The sequence below is a fragment of the Dendrobates tinctorius genome, unplaced genomic scaffold (assembly GCF_039654945.1).
Source record: "Dendrobates tinctorius isolate UK_male_01 unplaced genomic scaffold, ASM3965494v1 ptg000011l, whole genome shotgun sequence".
NCBI lineage: Eukaryota > Metazoa > Chordata > Amphibia > Anura > Dendrobatidae > Dendrobates > Dendrobates tinctorius.
In genome coordinates this window covers 14,422,631-14,449,354 of record NW_027361679.1, presented here as the reverse complement: position 1 = coordinate 14,449,354, position 26,724 = coordinate 14,422,631, and the positions used below count along the sequence as shown (strand labels likewise).

The 26,724-nt window shown below is 39.5% G+C and overlaps 1 protein-coding gene across 14 annotated transcripts in view; it reads left to right on the top strand.

Moving 5' to 3' along the window:
* The window catches only part of BMPR1B (bone morphogenetic protein receptor type 1B), a 708,903-nt gene that overhangs the window by 386,045 nt on the left and 296,134 nt on the right, over positions 1 to 26,724 (top strand). For 11 of the 14 annotated variants that reach the window (XM_073589827.1, XM_073589836.1, XM_073589890.1 and 8 more), the window contains one exon: positions 17,124 to 17,211. The exons of the other annotated variants lie outside the window; for them this stretch is intronic. The gene's annotated coding sequence lies outside the window, so the exon portion shown is untranslated. The remainder of the gene's footprint in view (positions 1 to 17,123; positions 17,212 to 26,724) is intronic. 14 annotated transcript variants of the gene reach the window in all.

Below are 26,724 nucleotides of genomic sequence, written 5' to 3'. Positions count from 1 at the left end.
TAATACGGCAGTAAGCAGTTAAATTGCTGCCAGACGTATGGGTCTAGTAGACCACAATGCCTCCTATTATTAGTGTAATGAATTACATCTGTTGGGTACAATGGGAATTTCTCCTTCACTTTGTTTTCGGCACTGAAACCTTTATCCTGCACTTTTTTTCAATCCCTGGAATGTCTTCTTTTCCAGATTCAGGGGAACATGCCAAGCTAAGTCTAATTTTTTACCTAAAAATATGTCTTGAACCTCTGTCTTTGGCCTCTAAGGTGATCTGTGCTTTTCCATATGTCAGCCTAGTAGTGATGAATTCCATGAAGCGACTGGAAGAGAGCAATTTATGTGGCTGGCAGGATCTTCACCAGACAAAATGAACCTGCTTCAGCTCCACACCCATACTGCCAAAGCAAGGAAATAGCATATAAATACCATTTCATCAAATATACTTGCGTTTTAGCTTTAGTCACAAGGAATTTATCAATTATTACACTGACCAGGCCTCCAACTAAAACCTGTGGCACAGGAGTAGAATTTGTATTATTTGGCAGTATGCACCATCATTGATGCTGTGTATAAGTACGGCTTAGCTATTGAGTCCCTAGCTAATGCCATTTTACCAATGCATTACTGCATTGTTTTGTTTTTTTTTGTGGGGAAATCAGTGTTGGTAGCATCAGACTGAAAAATGCAAAGCTGTATAGTACTTTTTAGAAACTAATTCAGGCAAATAATGGAGATTTTTATCTTTAGATCACTTACACACATGGGCTTCTTAATTCTTTGGGCGTTCCTCACCTTTCATGAGGACTGATGTGAAAAACCCCAGTTTTGATGAATCGGTCTATGCGTCTAGTATAAGGCTACTTTCACACTTGCGTTTTTTTGCGCTGCGCCTCGTGCGCATTACAAACGCATGCAAAAAAGGCATTAAGCATTTTGCATGCGTTTGCTTTTTTTGCGCATGCGATTTAACTAGTTTGTCGCCATGTTAACTCTAAAAACACATGCGTGTGCATGTTCTAGCGCACGCGTGCGATCCCATAGACTGTATTGTTGTTTTTTTGCGCATTCCGTGCACATGTGTTTTTTGGCAGCAGTTGGGTGCACAGAAAAATGCACCATGTTGCGTCTGGCGCGCCTGGGCGCACACCTGGAAAAAACGCAGCGCACAAAAACGCACATGAACGCGTACAAGCGCTATACCATGCGCATGCCATGTTAAAGATAGGGGAGCAATGCGCATGCGCACTATAGCGCACGAGGCACAGCGCTAAAAAACGCAAGTGTGAAACCAGCCTCAGCCTTGTGGTGCGTGTAAAAAATTTGTGATTTCTTATTTTTTGTATAGATGGTGATATAGAAAAAAATGTATCTAAAATATTTCTGAAAAATATTTAACTAACAATATTTAAACAATATGTAATTTTTAGATTACACAGCACAGTCCCTTTAGAGAAATTGAAAAATATACTATGTAGCAGAGCCAGATATGGGGTTAAGTTCTAGAACTGCAGGATTTCATTAGATGCACCTGGCTAGCTTTTTACTAGAACTAGGGCCTGTGTTCACTAGAGTTGTCAGTCTGCTGGATGGAGCAGAATCGAGCATGCTGCTGGTGAGTGACCAGACAAAATGTGAGCTGTAGCTGAGAGTGAGATGTGCTGGGATCTCTCTCTGAATGGATACGTATAAAAAGAACCTGGCACTCAACTTAATGCTGGTGATTAGTTGCTTTATTTGTAGTACTAAACAAACGTTTCAGTCCCAAGGACCTTCATCAGTTACATACTGATAGTTCCAGAACAAGTGTATAGCGATACAGACAAATATATCCGCATCAATAAGATAAACAGTCTTAATGCCTTCAATGTTGAAGTGTGTAACAGGTTTAGTGAGTCTGTGTCCTGACACAGCATCCACCGTTTGTCTGAGACAAACGGTGGATGCCGTGTCAGGACACAGACTCACTAAGCCTGTTACTTCAACATTGAAGGCATTAAGACTGTTTATCTTATTGATTCGGATATATTTGTCTGTATCGCTATACACTTGTTCTGGAACTATTAGTACGTAACTGATGAAGGTCCTTAGGACCGAAACGTTTGTTTAGTACTACAAATAAAACAACTATTCACCAGCATTAAGTTGAGTGCCATGTTCTTTTTATATGTATCACATGGTGTGGGAACCTACCTTGGCACCTTCAGTATTAGTGCGCATGGTTTCTTTGTCTCTCTCTGAATGGAGACTGCATGGCTCAGCTGAGAGAAAGCTGAGCCATCTCTTTGTGGTAGCGGCAGAGAAACGTGTGGCTGCTGCAGCCTGTTCATTGTGAACTGTATCCGGCATTGAACACTTCTGTTTGGTGCTGGAAGCTGCTGGTTCTCATGCTGAAGGTTATACCAAGACTGGTGGGAACGAACCTCTTCAGTGTATGAAATTGCTCTTGAAGAAAGGGCTGTAATCTATTTGGATGCGTATGCACTGACATATGTGCCCTGTTAAATTAACTGTTTATTTGCTGTGATACCTTTGTGCCCAGAAGAGGCTGTTTTGTTTTTTTAATACCTTGGAGTTTTATGAAAGCAATAAAACTGCACCTGTTTGGACCAAACCGCATTTCTTGTGTGAACGCTACCTACCGCCTACCTGGATAGTGAGTCCCACTCCCTACACCATGCAGAAAATGTTTGAAATTAGGTGTAGAGTTAGCTATAAATTAAAATGTGGTAATCATCCTTCTATATGAAAAAGTATGTAGACTATAGAGAGGTAGAGTATAGTTTGTCTTAGCCATTGGTGCAACTGAACCTGCTAATGTTTAGGGTGCTTAATTTATCATTTTTTCCCTACTGTCTTTGAACTCTATATCCTAATTTATGCACCATTTCTATTTTTCCTTCTGCTACATTTTTCTTCTTATTCTCTCAAATAAACTAGTACGGCAATTGTATTGTTAAAATGAAAGTGCGTTGTGAATGCATAAATCCATATGTGTACTTTTCTGTAATATAAATTCTGCAGATGTCTGAGAAGTGTTAATGTAATGATTATTCCTAGAGCATTAAACTATGATCCACAGAAAGTGCCTATAGGCATAATAATCAAATATAAGTCCAATATGTTCCTAATGATAGAAAAAATTGGGGTCACATAGGATGTTTATGTGAGGTTTGTCTGGTGCTGCACTTACCAGATGTTACATGTAAAACATAGGGGATCTATGAATTCCAGTTCATATAGTATAGAAGTGTACTGAGGGTTTGTGAGTCCCACAGAATTTTTTGGAACTGTTACTTGATAATTTACTGGTGCATCAGTAGTTTTTTCCCTACAGGCTTCAATATAAATGGAAAAAGCTTGTGTAGACATTACGAAACATTGTAAATGGTACTCCAAATTACAAACTTTGGGGGCAAATGTGTTTAATTATTCTTAATTTAATATTTTTTTATTACACATGAATATGCAATGTTAATAAATACATTAGTTATTAATAGTGATGATCGAGTGTGCTCAATACTCGAGTTTTCCCACCATGCTCGGGTGTCCTCCGAGTATTTTGGGCGTGCTCGGAGATTGTTTCAGTCCTCTGAGCTCCATGATTTGCAGCTGCTAGACAGCCTGAATACATGTTGGGATTCCCTAACAAACAGGAAATACCTGCATGTATTCAGGCTGTCTAGCAGCCGCAAATCATGCAGCTCCAGGAACTGAAACAAAATCTCCGAGCACGCCCAAAATACTCAGAGGACACCTGATCATGCTTGGAAAACTTGAGTAACGAGCACAGTCGATCATCACTAGATATTAATAATACATTTATCATCTATGTAAAGCAGAATCAAAAGATGAAACTAACTCATATTCATTAAGTACATGTGTTGTCCAATCAAAAAACACTTTTGGGTATTACAATTTAATTTGGAGTTCTTATAAAAATGTGTATTCTTTGAAAAATTGTAGATGGTGATATTTCAATTGTATATGGTATAAATATATAACAGCCCTTTAAGCCCCCTCCGTGGGCATTGTGTCCGGTAGTTCTCACCTCAATATAATGTAGTGCCTCCATGCCTCCACCCGAATCTTGCTGAGAGCTGTAGTGGGATGCAGGAGGGTCTTCCTCTTTTGCCAGGGGTCGACTCCGGGAAACCCCTGTCAATGGTCCAAACATGCTCACAACAGACGAGGTTTAAACAATTATTTAGAGAAGAATATATGGTTTTAAATTCAGACAGCATAACAAGGAATAGCAAAACATATAATATCACGCAATCTGTAATACAGGTTCAAGATGTGCTATGCAGTAGGTCTAAACATTAATGATGACACTTCCCCTTTAAGTGACAGCAGACACACTCCTAACTAACACAGTCCAACAATGAGGCCAAGTTGGCGAAGGTATTGGCCTGCTTGCTGAAGCTGTTGGTGCATGTAATACAATAGGAACAAAATCACCTCAACAACATTTCTTCTAATAACTTCTCAACAGTGGAACCACAAGTTCCAGCAGTAGCTACTCATTCCTTGATGTAGCAGGATTGGGGTCATACAGGGATCCAGCTTAGGGCTGCAGGGTCCGGATGCTGGAGACACAAGATATGGACTTGTTCCCTTAGTTAGACCAGGTGGCGTTGGGCATCTCCTGGTAACTTGGCTGGTCTGCAGATATGGTTCAACTGCAGAATGATCCTCTCCCTTCACACACTGAGCGGCTGGACGATTAGCACTCACTCTGTGCCTCTGTCCCCTGCTTTCCAGGATCAGACTCTCACATGTCTGACATGGGAGATTGCATACAACTTTCTCACTCCTCCTAGCTCCACTCTTGTTCTCCAACCTGCTCAGCCAATCAGTCCCTTTCCCTGCTGCCTCTCCTCCCCTGTGATGCAGAGAAGAGCAATGTCTGCTGGTGGTTGAAGCCCAGGGCAATGCAGCAAGAGAATCATTAATCTCTGCTGCTGTGAATGTCAGCATAATCCCAGCAGCAGTAGCCTCTATACACATAGGTCTCACTGCAGGTGTTACATATAAATGAAAAGAACTAGAGAACTAGGCGTTTGCAAGTGAACATAGAAAAGTTTAATAGATAAATATATTAGAATGACAATTTAGTAATTCAAACAGATATAAAAATAGAATTACAAAGATAGATCAACAACATACTGGTCTTAAAACATCCCCTCAATCTTAATGTGGATATGGTAGCACAATCAACCAAACAAAAAAAAGAGTGTACATAATTATACAAACCAAATGGACCTTATCGTAAATAAACACTATGTAGTATTCATCTCTTACCCAACATGTGAGAAGGGATTCCAGGCAGGTAGAAGGCCAGAAAGGGGACCCCAACGTGCGTTTCACGTGTGTTATATAGTGCTTTCTATAAATGGTTCAGCAGTGTTTTGATGTTGCAAACACCCTTCTTAACTTGTGTTTTAGACATATCAGCTTCAAACAGTACAATGCGCTCGCTCAGTGGTTAACATTGTATCTTTGCAGTGCCGGGGTCCTGAGTTCAAATCCTACCAAGGACAACATCTGCGAGGAGTTTGTATGTTCTCCCCGTGTTTGTTTCCTCCGCGTACTCCGATTTCCTCCCACACTCTAAAGATATACTGATAGGGAATCTAAAGTGGGAGCTCCATTGGGGACTTTGATGATAATGTCTGTAAGGCGCTGCAGAATGAATGGCGCTATATAAATAAGTAAAATATTTAAAACTCACAAAGAAGTTACTATCATATGTTACATTATTAACCACTTCATGACCAGGCTGTTTTCTAATGTTCCTTCTGCACCTTTTCAGTTTCTAAGTGGGCTATTAATGGCTCCAAATCATTTTGTCGTTTAGATAATAAAACAATTTTTTTCTACTTTTTTTTTCAATATTTGGGCTTAATTTTTGCATAATTTTTATATTCCTTTACTTTGTTGGTGATATTAACAACCTTCATCCCCAAAGCCTGTTTTCATCTTCATGATCAGGCCAAATTTTTAAATTCTGATCAATGTCAATTTATGAGGTAATAACTCTGGATCGCTTTAATGGAACCCACTAATTTTGAGAATGTTTTTCCGCGACATATTGTACTTCATGATGGTGGTATAACTTATTTGATATGACTTCTGTTTATTTGTGAAAAAAATTGCAATTTTCAAACTTTAAATTTTTATGCCCTTCAACTAGAGAGATATGTCACACATAATAGTTAATAAATAACATTTCCTACATGTCTACTTTACATAAGCACAATTTTTTAAACATATTTTTTTTGTTAGGAAGTTAGAAGGGTTAAAAGTTGACTAACAATTTCTAATTTTTCAACCAAAATTTACAAAACCATTTTTTTAGGGACCACATTACATTTAAAGTGACTTTGAGGGGTCTATATGACAGAAAATACCCAAAAGTGACACCATTCTAAAAAGTACACTCCTCAAGTTGCTCAAAACCACATAGAAACCCTTTAGGTGCTTCACAGGATTTTATGGAATGTGGAAGGAAAAATAAATTTTTAACTTTTTTTTCACAAAAATGTTACTTTAGATCAAATTTTTTTATTTTCACAAGGGTAACAATGAAAAATGGATGCTAAAATTTGTTGTGAAATTTCTCTTGAGTAGGCTGATACCCTATGTTTTGGGGAAAGCCACTTTTTAGGCTCAGAAGAGAAGGAGCGCCATTTGACTCTTTTGAATGTAAAATTTGCTGGAATAATTAGGTGATTTTGTGTAGTGTTTGGAGAGCCCCTGATGTGTCTAAACAAAGTAAACCCCCCACAGGTGACCCTATTTTGGAAACTAGACCCATCAAGGAACGTATCTAGATTTGTGATGAGCACCTTGAACCCCCAGGTAATTCACAGAAGTTTATAACATAGAGCTGTGAAAATAAAAAATATTTTTTTCCCCACAAAAACGTTCATTTAGCACCAATTTTTTTCATTTTCAAAAGGATAGCAGGTGAAAATGGACCCCAAAATTTGTTATTCAATTTCTTCTCAGTACACTGATACCTGATATGTGGTTGAAAACTACTTTTGAGGCACAGTGCAAAGATCAGAAGGGAAGAAGTGCCATATTGGAGTTCAGATTTTGCTGGACAGATTTGAGTGTGCCATGTCACATTGGCAGAGCCCCTGAGGTTCCAGAACAGCAGAATCCACCTTAAGAGACCCCTTTTTACAAACTACACCTCTCCATGAATTCATCTAAACGTGCGGTGATCATATTAACACCACAGCTGGGTCACAGAATGGGCAGTGAAAAATTATCACATTTTTACCACTAACATTTTGTTTTAGCCTCAGATTTTGCATTTTCACATGGAAAATTGGTAAAAGTGGCATCAAAATTTGTCCCACAAATTCTGCTGAATGTAGAAATACCCCACATGTATGTGGGGTACATGCTATGCAGTACTGTTTATCCATACAACGAGACTTGAGAGGGATACAATGCTATTTGCCTCCTGGAGCACAGATTTTCCTAGTATAGTTTGTGGACGCCATATACAGAGCCCCTAAGTGCTAGATTTTCCCCCTAAAGTGATCCCCTTTGGGATACACAAACAAAGGGAACACTTAGCTTGAGTAGACTCAGAGAAAAACAAAGACGTCTTCCAAACAGCAAAGAGGAAGACAGCCGACTGCTAAAGCTCCAAGCCTCAGCAGGGAAATGGAAATATAACCAGCAACTCCCAGCATGGGATGAAAGTGAATGGGAGGAGACACGTTAGATATTAGAAAAAATCTTTTTGATAGTGAGGGTGATCAATAAGTAGAAAAGTCTGTCACGAGAGGTTGTGAGTTCTCCTTCAAAGGAAATCTTCAAACAGAGGCTGGACAGACATCTGTCTGGGATGATTTAGTGAATCCTATACTGAGAAAGGAGTTGGACCAGATGACCCAGGAGGTCCCGTTCCACTCTATCATTCTATGATTTATGGTAAAGTTAACTTGTCCAATTACTTTTAAGCCCCTGAAATGAGGAGGCTCTGTAGAAAAATGGTTGCAATTTCTAAGTGTTTCACAGGATATTTTTGTTCAACCCCTTTAATTCAACCTGAAAGTCTACACTTCAATTGCATCTCAGTTGTTTTATTTTAAATCAAAAGTAGTGGCATACAGAGCCTAAATCAAAAAGATTCGGTCACTATCCAAATATTTCTGGACCTAACTGTACTGATAGATAGTTAGCAATTATATAATACATACTATACATACAGTGGGGAAAAAAAGTATTTAGTCAGTCAGCAATAGTGCAAGTTCCACCACTTAAAAAGATGAGAGGCGTCTGTAATTTACATCATAGGTAGACCTCAACTATGGGAGACAAACTGAGAAAAAAAAATCCAGAAAATCACATTGTCTGTTTTTTTTTTTCATTTTATTTGCATATTATGGTGGAAAACAAGTATTTGGTCAGAAACAAGCAATCAAGATTTCTGGCTCTCACAGACCTGTAACTTCTTCTTTAAGAGTCTCCTCTTTCTTCCACTCATTACCTGTAGTAATGGCACCTGTTTAAACTTGTTATCAGTATAAAAAGACACCTGTGCACACCCTCAAACAGTCTGACTCCAAACTCCACTATGGTGAAGACCAAAGAGCTGTCAAAGGACACCAGAAACAAAATTGTAGCCCTGCACCAGGCTGGGAAGACTGAATCTGCAATAGCCAACCAGCTTGGAGTGAAGAAATCAACTGTGGGAGCAATAATTAGAAAATGGAAGACATACAAGACCACTGATAATCTCCCTCGATCTGGTGCTCCACGCAAAATCCCACCCCGTGGGGTCAGAATGATCACAAGAACGGTGAGCAAAAATCCCGGAACCACGCGGGGGGACCTAGTGAATGAACTGCAGAGAGCTGGGACCAATGTAACAAGGCCTACCATAAGTAACACACTACGCCACCATGGACTCAGATCCTGCAGTGCCAGACGTGTCCCACTGCTTAAGCCTGTACATGTCCGGGCCCGTCTGAAGTTTGCTAGAGAGCATTTGGATGATCCAGAGGAGTTTTGGGAGAATGTCCTATGGTCTGATGAAACCAAACTGGAACTGTTTGGTAGAAACACAACTTGTCGTGTTTGGAGGAAAAAGAATACTGAGTTGCATCCATCAAACACCATACCTACTGTAAAGCATGGTGGTGGAAACATCATGCTTTGGGGCTGTTTCTCTGCAAAGGGGCCAGGACGACTGATCCGGGTACATGAAAGAATGAATGGGGCCATGTATCGTGAGATTTTGAGTGCAAACCTCCTTCCATCAGCAAGGGCATTGAAGATGAAACGTGGCTGGGTCTTTCAACATGACAATGATCCAAAGCACACCGCCAGGGCAACGAAGGAGTGGCTTCGTAAGAAGCATTTCAAGGTCCTGGAGTGGCCTAGCCAGTCTCCAGATCTCAACCCTATAGAAAACCTTTGGAGGGAGTTGAAAGTCCGTGTTGCCAAGCGAAAAGCCAAAAACATCACTGCTCTAGAGGAGATCTGCATGGAGGAATGGGCCAACATACCAAGAACAGTGTGTGGCAACCTTGTGAAGACTTACAGAAAACGTTTGACCTCTGTCATTGCCAACAAAGGATATATCACAAAGTATTGAGATGAAATTTTGTTTCTGACCAAATACTTATTTTCCACCATAATATGCAAATAAAATGAAAAAAAAAACAGAATGTGATTTTCTGGATTTTTTTTTTCTCAGTTTGTCTCCCATAGTTGAGGTCTACCTATGATGTAAATTACAGACGCCTCTCATCTTTTTAAGTGGTGGAACTTGCACTATTGCTGACTGACTAAATACTTTTTTTCCCCACTGTATATAGTGTAGTTCTAACACCAAAAAGGAAAAGTTGTGGAATGTTAGAAATATATATCTATACATAAGATAAGATAATCCTTTAATCGTCACACCATGGGGAATATATACAATATATATACAGTATATATGTATCCAGTTATCTCTTTAAATATAAAATAATTGTTAATACCAAATGAAAGCAAGACAAATTGAGCCTTTAAAGTTAACAGGAGAGTACATGCTGGTTAATACTAAAAATAGTGTTTATGCGGGTACTCAAATTACACAACACAGCGGTGGGGCAGCGCATATGTCTGGGATCATTTTCTCTTCTGCTGTCACTAAGTAGACCGCGGATAGTTGCAGGTGTGTAACATATGAGATGATATAAAAATGTTCATGTTAGAGCTATGATGACAGGCCTTCAAATTTTATGGAGTGATGGCAGGTTGGGTCAAAGACTTAATTCAACTCTACACTTGTATAAGCAACCACCTCACAGCAGCCACACTTACTGTACTCATATTAAAAAGGCATAGAAATATATATTGTAGGGAAAAGATTGGTCAAAACAAAGAATTAGTCTGTTCACACTGTCTTGTATGCTTTATTTTTTTGCGTGTACCTTATTAAAGTCTTATGAACCGTAGAGGCAGAACATGTCTGTCGTGGGATATTTTAAGAGACGAGGTGCAGTATTGCTTTGTACCATCCCCTTTGGTTGTTTAGTATCAAGAATCTAAACAGAGCTCCCATCTTCTGAGGAACTGAATGTTAGAAAATAAAGATGCTGACATTGTCCCACATGGTCATTGGTGGGTAGAGATGTAAACAAAAATCAGACCCTGTTCTTCTACAGGTGCATTTTCATGACTTGGTCACTTTATAGAATCCCCTTCTTGTTAGAAAGGAATCCCCAAATAAGTAGGCTGCCTTACTATGAGCCATAATTAGTTAATTGGTATCGGCTGTAATGTGCAGAGAGCAAGTGCATAGTTTTCCTGCAGCACCCCCACTGGGGAAGTGAAGTATTACATGGTGTATTGTTTAGATGTGCCAAGTAATCCACAAGGAAAGAGAAAGAAATGTGATTTTTTTTGTAAGTGTTATGTTCTCCAGCTAATTGATGGGAGATTGATGATGATAATCTCTTCAATTTTTAAGACTGACCTAATAATATTTTTAAAATTCAGTGAACCAGACAAGCCAAAACTGACAGATGTCTGCATAGAGAACAATTATTTATTTATAGTCAAGTGTCAATTAAAGAGATTTGATAAGAACAGCTCAAGTTATTTTCTTATACCATGTGCCAATATACTTGAGGGAAGATTTAGTATGTAACCAAAATACTGAAGAGATGTATTTGAGATGGAATTATTGCTGCACCTGTTGGCTCAAGTAATCTCATATCACACAGAAGAAAGAGGCACGGCATTTAATATGTCTTAAGAATGTATGTAACATGTATACTGTACCTGGAAACATGCACAAATATACTGAGGGTGCATATATGCATAGAATTCTATCTATTATATATCTGTCTATCCATTAATCAGTCTATCTATCTATCTATCCATCCCATATCTATCTATTATATAATCTGTCTAGCCATTAATCTGTCTATCTGTCTATCTATCTATCCATCCCATATCTATCTATTATATATCTGTCTATCTATTGATTATATCTATCTATCGCTCTATCTATCTATTATATATCTGTCTATCTAGCCATCTATCTGTCAATCTATCTATTATATCTATCTATCTATCCCATATCTATCTATCACATATCTGTCTATCTATCTATCTATCCCATATCTATCTATCTATCTATCTATCTATCTATCTATCTATCTATCTATCTATCTATCTCATATCTTTTTATCTATCATCTATCTACTTGTGTATCTTGGAAGTTGCCAAAATGAGTTTTTTAGACTGTAATGGTGATAGTATGATTATTGTATGACTGATTTATTAACTGTGAAGGTCCTGTCACATGGGGGCTAATCATAAAAATGTACATTTTCCATGTAAACATTCCACCAATTATCAGACAAACAAGCCTAAAACTCCTCATTGTCGGCATCATGTCTCCCAATATTTGTGCTGTGCTGCTGACATTATGCATGCTGTATGGGACAGATTGATCGTATTTCCGATTGTTCTGTCCCAGTACAGTTTTTATTGGACCACCTGAAAGAACCTTAGACGAACGCCGATCGACTTTGTGGGATTTCAGTTTGGAGGTTTTCTTTATATTTATGCTGCCTTTCATCAAATGTGAATACATTCTTTTTGCTGCTTAACCCCTTAACGACCGGCGATACGCCTTTTAATGACGGTAGTTAAGGGTACTTAAACCACAGTGCCATTAATTAACGGAGCTGTGGAAAAAGTGTATAGCGTCCCCCAGATTCGGATTTTCTCTGGGGTCTCACTTTTGCGATCGCCATTATTAACTGTATAACGGCGACCACAAAAAAGCCGCGATTTTGCAAATGCTTTCTCCTCTGATGTGATCGCACACCAGAGGAGAGAGAAATGGGGTCCCCGATCCCCCCCGGTACCTCCCGGTGGTCCTCGGGCCCTCCTGCATCCTCCAGTGGGTGCCGCCATCTTCTTCTGGGAAGAAAATGGCAGGCGCATGTGCAGTCCGCCCGCTGAATCTGCCGGCCAGCAGATTCCATTCATTCATTCAATGTACATTTTGATCACTGTGATAAATCACAGTCATCAAAATAAAAAAAATAGTAAATGCCCCCCCTCATTTATCACCCCCTTAGTTAGGGAAATATAAAGAAATAAAGAAATATTTATTTTCATTTTTCTGTTATGGTTATGGTTAGGGTTAGCATTAGTGTTAGGGTTAGAATTAGGGTTATGGTTAAAATTGAGGTTGGAATTAGGGTTAGAATTCGGTTAGGGTTGGGATTAGGGTTAGGGATTAGGATTAAGGTTAGGGTTGGGATTAGGGTTAGGGGTGAGTTGGGGTTAGGGTTGGAGCTAGAATTGCGGGGTTTCCGCTATTTAGGCACATCAGGGGGTCTCCAAACCTAACATGGTGCCACCATTGATTCCAGCCAATTTTGCATTCAAAAGGTCAAATGGTGCTCCCTCCCTTCCGAGCCCAGACATATGCCCAAACAGTGGTTTACCCCCACATATGGGGTATCCGCATACTCAGGACAAATTGCACAACAACTTATGTGGTCCAATTTCTCCTGTTACCCTTGGAAAAATAAAAATAGCGGGCTAAAAAATCATTTTTGAGGAAAAAAATTATTTTTTATTTTCACGGCTCTGCGTTATAAATTTCTGTGAAGCACTTGGGGGTTCAAAGTGCTCACCACACATCTAGTTGAGCTCCTTGGGGGTCTAGTTTCCAAAATGGGTTCACTTGGGGGTTCTACTGTTTAGGCACATCAGGGGCTCTGCAAACGCAACATGATGCCCGCAGAGTATTCCATCAAAGTCTGAACTTCAAAATAGTGCTCCTTCCTTTCCAAGCTCTCCCTTGTGCCCAAACAGTGGTTCCCCCCACATATGGGGTATCAGTGTACTCAGGACAAAATGCGCAACAACTTATGTGGTCCAATTTCTCCTGTTAGCCTTGAGAAAATAAAAAATAGTAGGCTAAAAAATCATTTTTGAGGGAAAAAAATGATTTTTTTTATTTTCCCTGCTCTGCGTTATAAACTTCTGTGAAGCAATTGGGTGTTCAAAGTGCTCACCACATCTAGATAAGTTCCTTAAGGGCTCTAGTTTCCAAAATGGTGTCACTTGTGGGAGATTGTCAATGTTTAGGCATATCAGGGGCTCTCCAAACGCAACAAGGAAACCAATCTCAATTCCAGCCAATTCTGCATTGAAAAAGTCAAACGGTGCTCCTTCCCTTCTGAGCTCTGCCATGCACCCAAACAGTGGTTTATCCCCACATATGGGGTTTGTGCGTACTCAGGACAAATTTACCAACAACTTTGGGGGTCTAATTTCTCCTGTTACCCTTGTAAAAATAAAAATTTGGGAGCGAAAATATTTTTGTGGAAAAAAATGATTTTTTTATTTTCATGGCTCTATGTTATAAACTTCTGTGAAGCACTTGGAGGTTCAAAGTGCTCCCCACATATCTAGGTAAGTTCCTTGAGGGGTCTACTTTCCAAAATAGGGTCACTTGTTGGGGGTTTCCACTGTTTAGGCACATAAGGGGCTCTCCAAACGAAACATGGCGTCCGATCTCAATTCCAGCCAATTTTGCATTGAAAAAGTCAAACGGCGCTCCTTACGTTCCAAGCCCTGCCGTTCGTCCAAACAGTGGTTTACCTCCACATACAGATGTGGCCAAAAGTATTGACAACCCTGCAATTTTGTCAGATAATACTCAGTTTCTTCCTGAAAATGATTGCAATCACAAATTCTTTGGTATTATTATCTTCATTTAATTTGTCTTAAATGAAAAAACACAAAAGAGAATGAAGCAAAAAGCAAAACATTGATCATTTCACACAAAACTCCAAAAATGGGCCAGACAAAAGTATTGGCACCCTCAGCCTAATACTTGGTTGCACAACCTTTAGCCAAAATAACTGGGACTAACCGCTTCCGGTAACCATCAATGAGTTTCTTACAATGCTCTGCTGGAATTTTAGACCATTCTTCTTTGGTAAACTGCTCCAGGTCCCTGATATTGGAAGGGTGCCTTCTCCAAACTGCCATTTTTAGATATATCCACAGGTGTTCTATGGGATTCAGGTCTGGACTCATTGCTGGCCACATTGGAAGTCTCCAGTGTTTTCTCTCAAACCATTTTCTAGTGCTTTTTGAAGTGTGTTTTGGGTCATTGTCCTGCTGGAAGACTCATGACCTCTGAGGGAGACCCAGCTTTTTCACACTGGGCCCTACATTATGCTGCAAAATTTGTTGGTAGTCTTCAGACTTCATAATGCCATGCACACGGTCAAGCAGTCCAGTGCCAGAGGCAGCAAAGCAACCCCAAAACATCAGGGAACCTCCGCCATGTTTGACTGTAGGGACCGTGTTTTTTTCTTTGAATGCCTCTTTTTTTCTCTTGTAAACTCTATGTTGATGCCTTTGCCCAAAAAGCTCTACTTTAGTCTCATCTGACCAGAGAACATTCTTCCAAAACGTTTTAGGCTTTTTCAGGTAAGTTTTGGCAAACTCCAGCCTTACTTTTTTATGTCTCAGGGTAAGAAGTGGGGTCTTCCTGGGTCTCCTACCCTACAGTCTCTTTTCATTCAGAAGCCAACGGATAGTGCGAGTTGACACCGTTGTACCCTCGGACTGCAGCGCAGCTTGAACTTGTTTGGATGTTAGTCGAGGTTCTTTATCCAACATCCGCACAATCTTGTGTTGAAATCTCTTGTCAAATTTTCTTTTCCGCCCACATCTAGGGAGGATAGCCACAGTGCCATGGGCTTTAAACTTCTTGATGACACTGCGCACGGTAGATACAGGAACATTCAGGTCTTTGGAGATGGACTTGTAGCCTTGAGATTGCTCATGCTTCCTCACAATTTGGTTTCTCAAGTCCTCAGACAGTTCTTTGGTCTTCTTTCTTTTTTCCATGCTCAATGTGGTACACACAAGGACACAGGACAGAGGTTGAGTCAACTTTAATCCATGTCAACTGGCTGCAAGTGTGATTTAGTTATTGTCAACACCTGTTAGGTGCCACAGGTAAGTTACAGCTGCTGTTAATTACACAAATTAGAGAAGCATCACATGATTTTTCAAACAGTGCCAATACTTTTGTCCACCCTCGTTTTTATGTTTGGTGTGGAATTATATCCAATTTGGCTTTAGGACAATTCTTTTTGTGTTTTTTAATTTAAGTCAAATGAAGATAATAACAAAGCATTTGTGTTTGCAATAATTTTCAGGAAGAAACTGAGTATTATCTGACAAAATTGCAGGGGTGTCAATACTTTTCGCCACAACTGTATGGGTATCGGCGAATTCAGGAGAAATTGCACATCAAATTTTGTAGTTCATTTTCTCTTTTTACACTTGTGAAAATAAAAAATATTGGTTCTGAAGTAAAATGTTTGTAAAAAAAAGTTATTTCCACATTGCTTCAGTTCCTGTGAAGCCCGTAAAGGGTTAATAAACTTCTTGAATGTGGTTTTGAGCACCTTGAGGGGTGCAGTTTTTAGAATGGTGTCACTTTTTTGGTATTTTCTCTGAAAGTTACTTCAAATGTGACGTGGTCCCTAAAAAAATGGTTTTGTAAATTTTGTTGTAAAAATGAGAAATTGCTGGCCAACTTTTAACAAAGTAGACAGGTGGGAAATGTTATTTATTAAGTATTTTTTGTGTCATATCTCTCTGATTTAAGGGCATAAAAATTCAAAGTTTAAAAATTGCTAAATTTTAAAAATTTTCGCCATTTTGATGGTTTTTTTCATAAATAAACGCAAGTCATATCAAAGAAATTTTACCACTAACATGAAGTAAAATGTCATGATAAAAAATCTCAGAATCAGCGGGATCCGTTAAAGTGTTCCAGAGTTATAACTTCAATGTGACAGTCGGCAGAATTGTAAAAATTGGCCTGGTCATTAAGTTGCAAATTAGCTCCGTCACTAAGGGGTTAAACTATTAGAAATGTATTTTGGCAAATCAACACCTCGCGCCACCTGTTGAAGTAAGGCATTGTATACAAGTCATAGTGCATGTGCTGGAAAGTACAATTCTTAGATTTTATTTAAAACTAAGGTCTGGAGCGCTACCTGTAGTGTGCAGGCTCCCCAGGACCCTAAATCGTCCCGCATCGCTCATTGGGTACCAAAAGCATAGCCGTAGAGATCAAATGCTGCCACCCCCCCAACAAAGAGTGCTGCTTCAGCAGCGTGGGAGGCAGTACAGTCATATTTAATCTGGGTCTGACATATGGAGCTCTGTGCATGTTAGATTTGCACTGAGGAGTAGCTCAAGTGTTCCTTGTAAAGGTGAGCACATATGTTTCATTTCTTCGCCTGATTTGGGCCCCTGGAAAGGCGCACAGCATCTGTATAGCTGGCAGTGAAATGGTATTTCCAGGCAGGCAGTCTGTTGGAGGGTAGTGAGCCAATCCACTGCTTTGTCTGAGCAGCTGAGAACTTCATCTGAGTATTACCATGGTGTACGGTAACACAGACCTGTTCCATGAGCAAGTAAAGTACTGAGCAAGTGTTAGGGTCAATATTTATAGACCGCAGCCCTGCACAGAACAGCCAGGCGCAGCGCAGAGATCGGCAGCACCAGGGGCTCAACTGGTTTTGATTTTGCCTTTTTTATTTCAGCCATCATCAGGTTTCCTTCTTCTATTCACAACATTCTGGAAGTAACGAAAAGTTAAAAAGTAACGAAAAGTGGAGATTGAGGTGGCGGGTAAGTGCTGTACTGTCCTGCCTGTGTTCTTGGGGGAAACAAGCAGGTGTCACGCTAGTACAAATGTTCAGCTAATCTACCCCAGCATTACACACATGGCTTCCCCTGTGTCAGGTCACTTTTATGGATTTTATGTGCTTCACTTAACCCCTTAGAACCTCCAGCTACATGCCCCAACACATAGTCCCATACAGTGTGTAACATACTGTACACATAGAGAAGAAATGAGGCAGATGGAATCATTAATAGTAAATGAATATATGTAGGAACTTTCCTCTGAGCCGTATTATTCCTACGTGCATTTAATTTACTTTAGTGTCATTTATAATCATTCTGTTAAGGCTTTTCATATTCTTTCTGCGTTACTAATATCATTACTGTTATTATAATAGCATTTGTAGTTGTATGCAGGATCAGGACTGACACATTCTTGTTCATTTATTGAATACTTTAGTTTTTTTGTGCTTTTTGTTTTGCTTAATTCCCTGCACCTCTGTCCTGTTACTATTTTCTTATATAAATAATATTATTATAGTATCTTCAGATTTCAAAATTAGGGTTATCAGTGTTCACTTTTCCAAGTAGTATTCTGGACATCCCAGGAGCTGTCATCTTTTTGTAGGTAACAAAATTAATTATATGGTGGTCATCTGAGGTGTGTAGGTTATTAGCAGTGAAGTGTCTGTCCATTATTAATAACTGTGCATTATTACACATATGTGGTGCAGAACAGTTTTGTGGTGCATATATAATAATATTTCAAATCTATTAAATATCAACCTACTGTCACTGAAGGACTCAGTAGTAGGCACCAAGAATATATATATCTATCCCATATCTGTCTGTCTATCTATCTAGGTAATATCTATCTATCTATCTATCCATCCATCCATCCATCCATCAGCATTTCCAGTTCTTGTATATGTTAGATATGTGCGAGCTGACTTTGAATGAACTTGATCTTAAATTAGACGAGTGCCTATTTTGACCATCTCCAAGATTGATCTACGATGTGGGCACACCTGGACCATCTTCTTGCCTGCCTTTTAATGCTGGTGGCAGTTTTCCTAATGTATGAGAATCCATAGAAATAAAGAATCTCAACAAATGCTTTTTTTTCCAGGGTATTTTTCTTTCCATTACATAAAATAAATTTGACCATATTCCAATAGACATTAACGTTTCAGACATCATTAGCCCCTGTGTTTGTGTACTCCCACCCATGCTGTAATATAAGCTTAAGGTTAGCAGTAACACAAGAGACCTATACATTGAACATGACCTGTATGTGTGTCACACCAGAGCTCAGGAAGATGAATGTTTTTGCAAAAACACTGCATTTCAGAACTATGCTTTACCGGGACCAGTACGAATTAAACGTCTTGTAACTTGTAGGGACATTATCACAATAACTTTTACGGTATATTATAATGCATACATCCTTCATTATTGCGGTTGCATTGATATCCCAGGCATCCTTCAATAATCTCTTTTCCCTAACAATATCATATCAATTATTTCCACAAAAAACTTGTATAAATTAGAAACATTGTAAAATCTTTTGCACCATGAAGTTATAATGCAAGGTACTCTTTACCCTGACATTATTGATACCACTGCTGGTCAAAATACTGTATATGCTGGGGTCCTGAGGTTGATTTGAGGCTCTAATAATGGCACCATGTTTATTTACATATTTTTCATACTTGATTATGAGACCTTGTAAACTGAGTTACCTTTTCAGCATATCTTTGGGATTTTACAGACCATGATGTATTTGAATTCTTTTAGATTACGTACAGATGTGTCCTTCTTTAACTTGTCTCTAATTGCAGCATATTCAAGATTTGATCGATGGATGCCATGCATCGGCCATCTGTCACATTTCCAATGTTTTTTTATTTATTTCTATAATGTATACGTTAACATATACATTTTATTGGATTGATATAACAGATGCTTTCCATGGATGCCATTAGTCGGGCATCTTTCAATCATTGATCATAAGTGCCCTCTCCAACGAATACCTTTTTACTGTGTGGGACAGAAGTGTATTAAATTGCTATCCTGAAAAACCATATAACTTACTGGAAAACGGTGGACTAACCTGCAGTTTACAGTTTATCAGGACAGTAAACTAACTTTGTACCTTACTCATGTAATGTTCTTTTACTATACATTTTAGTTAATAGTTCTTGTTCCTGTGCTGAGATAACCTTATAAATGTGTCAATGCTATGAGCTGTGTAATGGCTTTGTCCGACCATGTAGAACGGCTCCAGTTCTTGGTAGACACATACCACAGTTTGTGGCAAGGGGAAAGGGAGCATAAGTCACTAATGATAAGTGAGTATACAGAGACATAGCAGGGGTTCACAGCTGATGCCTTTTGAGCGAACATATTTACTTGTTTGTTTTATCACATAGCTAATGTTCCTGCTGCATCACCAGTCGTGTGAGTTCATCATAAATCAGTCAGTGGCATATAAGCTCAGTGACCTCTGCAGTGCTAAAGTCACTGACTTGATTTATGATGAGCCCAGAGGGCTGAATATGTGTTAGAAACACTCACTCCTGTGATAAAACAGGTAAGGAAATGTTTTACCTCAGGTAGACAAATTTGTGAAATCAGGCAGGAAAATTTGTTACCTCAGATAGCAGCATCTGCAACCCGTGCTGTTTCATCTGTATCCTCATTTATCACAAGGGACTTGTACTATTTCCCGTGGCCAGGAACTGTGAGCCAATCATGAATTGAAGCAGCTTTTTCAGGCAGGTTGACACAGTCATTACACTGTACATAGCAGGGGCACATTTATTAGATATGTACTGTTTGTGTGGGATAAACTCTTTAGTCGCATTCACCGATTCTGGATATTTCCTACTTTACTGCACACCAATTTTTGGTGTTGCATACTTGGGCAGTTGAATTGGAATGGCTTTCTTCAGTAAATATAATAATAGTAAAATAGGTAATCAAATCCACATTTCATGTAGAGACTGTATAGATAAGTTTTTCGGTGGTGGTGCAACTTGACCACAGTACGGCAGTCATTTCCTATGTAGGCAAAAAAGTATACATGCAATGTTTAGATGAAAATTACAGAAGACAGCATGTGTAATTGAGTTTGCCTTCTGCTCTCTCTCTCTTGCATGCTGTTTTTGTTTGTGCTGCTGATACATTTATATGCTTTGCAAACAACACTAACAGCAATTAGTGTTCTCAGTTACTGTTGAACAGCTTCCAAACACAACACACAAGGGCACATTTTTACGCTAGTATCTATAAAATTAGCAAGTTTCGCTAATATTAATATATTATTGCTACAATAGTAATACAAATTGAATTTGTGTTGAATTTTTAGGAATTCACTGACCCTGCAAATTCAAACAATTGGCAATTTATTAGTGCATATCACTTTAAATGACAGCTGTCATTTTACATATTACAGAAGATTACATCAACAAGAGTCTTGCAGCTATCACATCACATGGCACAACCAATCAAGAGGTACTTACAATGCAAGTAAAAAAGCAGAAGCAGGAAATGCAGCAGCCATTTAGCGGTGAATCTGGATAGTGAGAGAACATCATAGCTCACAGCTTAGCTATAGATATTGGAGAGAAAGCCATAAAACACTGAAGAAACTATCAGTTTGTTAATAAGTTGTATGTACACCAAAATGATTCCACTTAAAAATACAACTCATCCCGGAAAAAAACTAGTGCTGATTTGACTATGTCGCAGAAAAAAATAAAAAAAATGTATGGCTCTTGAAACATCACATCAAACTTAGGAATAAGTAAAGGAATATATAGATATACTTGGTGAACATGTATTCCCTTAAAAATACTTTTTTAATAGAATCATTTTTTTTAAAAACACCTGTTCCCGTGAAAAGGAAAACATTTTTTTTCCTCAAATAAATCAACTGTAGAAGACCATAAAAAGCCCTAAAAAAGGAACTACGATAATCCTATCGGAACACCTTCCTTACCGTGGAGGTTGGCACCCTAGAAGAGAACGATTTTTTGGCGCCCCCCACTCAACGTAGACTGACCCTTTCTCCCCTACCTCACCCTAGTTGAAAGGTGGGAAAACAATAATTGATAGGAAGGGAATGAAGGAAGAGGAAGGAAGATGTAGTGGAAAATCCTTTGCAGGGAACTATAAATCATAAACAAAGTATAATGCAAATTTTTCACACATGTGAGAAAAGGGACTTAGCATAATATCAAGCTTAATCAGATAATCTTGCCTGTAAATGCTCCTTAAATGAATAGCAAACATGTATGGATCACTTCACATTATAAAAAAGTGATCATATTAGACGACATTCATAGTACTATTGACGTATGACCCGACAGTGGTATAATATACATATAAGTGGCCAAAAAGATTTTTGAGTCCACTATGAGGTTGCTAAATAAGTGCCAAGAATTGCTTACTTATTAGATATGGAAACCTCTACCAGTGCTATAAAGATATAACTATGGCCCAGAAATGAGTCCAGCAAAAGAAATAAGCATCTGGAAAAAATACCACATAGTGGTTACTTATCATAGAGAACGCCTTGACGCGTTTCCCCAGGACTCTTGAAACATCACTATGTAATAATAAATATTTATGGGTTAATGATAATGATTGGTTAATGATTGCTCCAGATTGGTCTGTATTTTTTTGGGATCTTCACTATTGTTACTCCATTGTTAAATAACACATTATGGGAAGCAGTTTTTAGACTAGAATTATATGTAAAGTGCCCTCATGGTGGACCATATAATAAGTCTCCTAATATCTGACAACACACAGAACTAAAGCTGTATATTTGTTGGTGATTGCAATAACATATCATTTTAGATTTTAATTTTTTACTTTTATGTTAAAAAATTAAATAAAATAATAAAGTAAGAGTAAACCTAAATAGTAATAATTATTAAGGCCGGCGTCAGCTAGAAAGAAATACGGACGAGTGAGAGGCGTTAAAAACTACACATTGCACACGGACCAATGATTCTCTATGGGGTAGCTCCTATCAGCCGTATATTTCTCGTGTATATTTTACGGTCCGTGCCAATCGCCGCATGCTGCGATTATCAGTGTACTACGCCCAAAATACGCCAATGCAAGTCTATGGGTGCGCAAAAATACGCATTACACACGGACCAGATGTGTGACTTGCGAGAAATACGCACCCGGTGTCCTTTAGAAAAGCTGGCAATTCAGTGTGCGATACAGCAAAATCACACTGACAGGTCTAATAAAGAAACGAAAGAATAGCTATATACACATAGAATATATATATATATATATATATATATATATATATATATATATATACATATATATAGTACAGACCAAAAGTTTGGACACACCTTCTCATTCAAAGAGTTTTCTTTCTTTTCATGACTATGAAAATTGTAGATTCACTCTGAAGGCATCAAAACTATGAATTAACACATGTGGAATTATATAATTAACAAAAAAGTGTGAAACAACTGAAAATATGTCTTATATTCTAGGTTCTTCAAAGTAGCCACCTTTTGTTTTGATTAGTGCTTTGCAAACTCTTGGCATTCTCTTGATGAGCTTCAAGAGGTAGTCACTTATATTTATATTTCATACAGTTCTACATAGCAGAATAGCCGCAAAATCAATTGCCGGCTTCTGTAAAATCAATCCCAAACCCAACATGAAACGACACATGGTTTGCATACAGTAAACCATTTCATTTCATGGATTTTTTTTATATGTCCCTGACTAATAATTAAAGTAGGGTTTGTGTGTAAAATTTGGGACGTCTAGGTGTTAAATTAAGGGGATAATTATTTGGAATAAAATGCGTGGGCTCCCGCAGCAAAATCGCAACCAGAGAGGTAAAGCAGGTGAGTGAGGGCAGATTTTAATAGCCTTGAGAGAGAGCATTGTTTTTGCCCCCCTGGCTACAAAAATCTGCCCCCAGGCACCCTAGAGAAGGCGAATCTATAAGATGCGCCTTTTCTGGCACTTATCCTCTCTATTCCCATTGCCCTGTAGCGGTGGCTAATGGGTTAATATTTATGGCTTAATGTCATCTTGCAATTGGAAGGTGACGTTAAGCTGATTAATAATGGAGAGATGTCAATAAGACACTTATCCATTATTAACCCTAGACTATTCACCGGTTAAAAAACACACACAGACATTAATTAAATATTATTTTAATGAAATAAAGACACCTAGTTTTTGACAAGATTTATTCCTCTGCTAATCCAAAAATCATCGCCCTGTAACAAAAATAAAGCAAAAAATCAACCATATCCTTACCTCTCTGCTGCTCAGTCAGGTCCCCTGCTGCAATCCATCAGAAAGGCTTAAGTCGTTTACACAGGGAGCGGTGCTAATGCGACCATCCCCATGTAAACCACTGCCAGAATGAATTATTTCACCTCTGCGCATGCTCCCTGGCTGCCCTGAGATGAACTAATTACCGTGGGAAAGTTTCTGCATTTTTTCCCATGCTCCACGGAGCCTCAGTGACTTCAGCGGGAGTCCCCGGCTGACCTGAGGTGAACTGATGAGCATGGGAAAAAAGTCAGAAACTTTCCCACGCTAAATAGTTCATATCCAGGCAGCCAGTAAGGCTGCGCAGAGCTGAACTAATTCATTCTGAAGTAGTTTACAGTGGGGCTGGTCGCATTAGCATCAGTCCTCATTGTAAACTATTTAACCCCTTGTGAAGAATTACAGCGTGGGACATGAATGAACGGCGGAGAGGTAAGGATATTGTTGCTTTTTTATGTTTTCTTTTGCAGATCATGGTTTTATTTTGGAATAGCAGAGTAATAAAAATTGGTAAAAAACTTGGTGTCTTTATTTCATTAAAAGACTTTTTAATTAATGTCTGTGTTTTTTAACCCTTTCATAGTCTAGGGTTAATATGGGATCGGTGTCTTATTGACACCTCTCCATTATTAATCGGCTTAATGTCACCTTCCAATCGAATGGTGACATTAACCCTTTGTTATTAATTCATTAGCCACCTCTACAGGGCAATGGGAATAGAGAGGATAATTGCCAGAAAAGGCGCATCTTATAGATGCACTTTTTTTGGGGTGTCTGGGGGCAGATTTTTGTAGCCGGGGGGGGCCAAAAACAATGGTCCCTCTCAAGGCTATTAAAATCTGCCCTCACTCACCTGCCTTACCTCTCTGGTTGCGATTTTGCCGCGGGAGCCCATGCATTTTTTTCCAACGAATTAACCCCTTAATTTAACATCTAGACGTCCCAAATTTTACACACAATCCCTAATTTAATAATTATTCAGGGACATATAAAAAAAATACATAAAGTGAAATGGTTTACTGTATGTAAAACGTGTAATTTCATGTCGGGTTGGGTAATGATTTTACAGAACACGGCAATTGATTTTGCAGCTATTCTACTATGTAGAACTCTATGAAAAAAAAAATAAATAAAAAAAAAAATATATATATATATATATATATATACTGTATACGTGTCTGAATGTCGTGTGTGTGTGTATATATATATGTGTGTGTGTGTATTCTATGTGTATATATCTATTCTTTTGTTTGGGTTTTAACCTGTCATAGGGCTCCATTATATGTCCATTTTGCAAGCCTGTATACGGATAACATACAGATGCTTACATGGGCAAAATACGTGGCCACACCCTGACAACGGATGACTATTTAGGGACCATTTCTGCGTATTACTGCCGTAAAATACGGACCGTATTTTTACACATTGTGTGTGACTCCAGCCTAATTGTTGAATACGGCTTTGTTAAATATCAGCCATGCTGTGACTGTAACATAATTTCCACATGTAAATTCATTTAACTTGTGTTCTCAGTATTATTGAATTGACCATCAGGTATTTTTTATATAAAGATTCCTTTGTTTTTTTTATATATTTGAAAATAAAGCTAGCATGGTGGTTAATAGTATAGGTAAGGTTTAACAAGTATAATTACTAATTACTTATTATATTCTTGGATCCACAATTTGTAAAGGATAGTCTGGAAAGTATAGTATACTGTGTACAAGGCTATCATGATGCAAAATTGTACATGTAATATATGGTCAAATGCATGTGTGCACCTTGACTTGACATTCATGTTTTTGTTGAACACATTACTCAGGTACTGATTCACTTATAATCCATTTTTCCCTTTTATAGTTGCAGCCACATTTTGCCTTTTTAGCAAGGTTTTTTATCCTGGTTCTGCCACGAGAACATTTGTCTAGTAGTGTGCTGATATTACGTGATGAGACTTGGTTTGCACACTGTATTCCAATTTATTTCAAAGGTATTGGATGATGTAAAAGCATGAAATGAGTCCATTCTTAGACATAAAAATAAGGCCCAGACCATCAACCATCTTCCACAAGACAATGAATTGCACATCCTAAACAGGCAACCAATAAATGAGGAAAATGCTTGTTAGTCTGGTGAAATGATTCTGGCAACCCATCATGCTGTGTAAACAGGACTTGAGCTGCTGAGAACAAGGGCAGCATATGGGCATTGAATCAATTAATAGTTCAGTGTGCATCGTTTATCACAGTCTGCCTGTCTGAACAGGTCTCTAAACAACCATTTTACCTTTCAGCGGAAATTTAGTACCACCGTTCGGCTTGTGTAAATGGGCCCTTGGATGCTGTGGTCAATATTGGTTGTGGCTAGTGTTGAGCATTCCGATCGGGTATCGGCCGATATTCGCTGTATCGGAATTCCGATACCGAGTACTGATAGTTTTTCAGTATCGGATACCGGAATCGGAAGTCCCCATAATGCAATGAGCCACTGTTGTGGCTGTGATTGGCTGCTGAAATGATGTCATTATGATGCGCGGTCTGTGCGCATCATGATGCGCGGTCTGTGCCGATTGCGGGGGGTCTGTGCCGGCTGCCAGTGGTCTGTACGGGCCTCTCGGGGGTCTGTACAGGCCTGTCGGGGGGCCTGTGCCGGCTGCCAGTGGTCTGTACGGGCCTCTCGGGGGCCTGTGCTGGCTGCCGGTGGTCTGTACGGGCCTCTCGGGGGTCTGTACAGGCCTGTCGGGGGCCTGTGCCGGCTGCCGGTGGTCTGTACGGGCCTCTCAGGGGGGCCTGTGCCGGCTGCCGGTGGTCTGTACGGGCCTCTCAGGGGGGCCTGTGCCGGCTGTCGGTGGTCTGTGCCGGCTGCCAGGGGCCTGTGTCGGCTGCTGGTGGTCTGTACGGGCCTCTCGGGGGTCTGTACAGGCCTGTCGGGGGGCCTGTGCCGGCTGCCGGTGGTCTGTACGGGCCTCACGGGGGCCTGTGCTGGCTGCCGGTGGTCTGTACGGGCCTCTCGGGGGTCTGTACAGGCCTGTCGGGGGCCTGTGCCGGCTGCCGGTGGTCTGTACGGGCCTCTCTGGGGCCTGTGCCGGCTGTCGGTGGTCTGTGCCGGCTGCCGGTGGTCTGTACGGGCCTCTTGGGGGTCTGTACAGGCCTGTTGGGGGCCTGTGCCGGCTGCCGGTGGTCTGTACGG